Below are 1,362 nucleotides of genomic sequence, written 5' to 3' on the forward strand. Positions count from 1 at the left end.
GGAGCCATTCTATTGCCTGAGGCAGAGGCCATGGAGCCACCCTCAGCTCCCAGGCCAACTTTGCTCCAATGGAGACTTGGCTGTGGGAGGGGAAGAGAGAGACAGAAAGAAAGGAGAGGGGGAAGGGTGGAGAAGCTGATGGGTGCTTCTCTTGTGTGCCCTGGCTGGGAATTGAACCCAGGACATCCACACACCGAGCCAACACTCTACCGCTAAGCCAACTGGCCAGGGTCAAGAAATTATTTTTTATTTATTATTTTTAGAGAGAGAGAGACAGGAAGAAGGAGGAGAGAGTGTGAGAGTCATCAGCTCATAGTTGCTTCACTTTGGTTTTTTATTGATTGCTTCTCAAAAGTGTCCTGACTGGGGGGCTCAAATTGAACCAGTGACCCCTTGATAAGGCCAGTGGCCTTGGCCTCAAGCCAGTGACCTTGGGATCATGTCAGTGATATCATGCTCAAGCCACCCCCCCCCATGCTCTAACCAGCAACCTCAGGGTTTCAAATCAGAGACCTCAGCATCTTAGGTCGACACTTTTTCCACTGTGCCACCACCAGTCAGGTGGGACCAAAACATTTTTTTTAACCTTTAAAGCAGTAATTCTTTTTTTTTATATATATTTTATTTATCCATCTTAGAGAGAGAGAGAGAGAGAAAGGAGGGGGGAGGAGCAGGAAGCATCAACTCCCATATGTGCCTTGACCAGGGGAAAGCCCAGGGTTTTGAACTGGTGACCTCTGCATTCCAGGTCGACGCTTGATCCACTGTGCCACCACAGGTCATGCTAAAGCAGTAATTCTTAATGTTTTCTCCCCATCACAAGTGCAGAATACCGAACTGAACTCGTGTGTTTTTAAATAACAGCAGCTAAGGTGTACGAAGTATTGGCTGTATGTACCAGCCATAGTCTCAGTTGTCACGTGCGTTGGCTCCTTTGACCCTGACAATAACCCTCTGAAGTAGGCACTAGCTGCCTTCATCTTTATCAACAGGACACTGAGGCGTAAAGAAGAATAAGGAAGGAGCCCAGCATGAGTCAGCTGTGAAGTGCTGGGCCAGAATTTGAATCCAGGCAACTGAGCAACAAAACTTGCTCAGGGTGTTTTTCCTCCCTACACACACTGAAACATCTGAAACCTCAGAGCCACCACGGGAGAGAAAGTACTTGTGTGACTGAACACCAGAACCCTTCGCTTTAAAAGCAAGAAAACGAGGTGCCCACTGTCACCATTGAACTGTCCTGGCTAAGCCAATAACGGCACGTTCAGTTCACAACTGTGTTGTTATTACTAAGAAAAGAACTCAAAAATGGGTTTGTTGAGCTTCTATTGTCATCACCTGGCACTTTTCCCCTACGTTCAG

The sequence above is a fragment of the Saccopteryx bilineata genome, chromosome 11, assembly GCF_036850765.1.
Source record: "Saccopteryx bilineata isolate mSacBil1 chromosome 11, mSacBil1_pri_phased_curated, whole genome shotgun sequence".
Classification (NCBI taxonomy): domain Eukaryota; kingdom Metazoa; phylum Chordata; class Mammalia; order Chiroptera; family Emballonuridae; genus Saccopteryx; species Saccopteryx bilineata.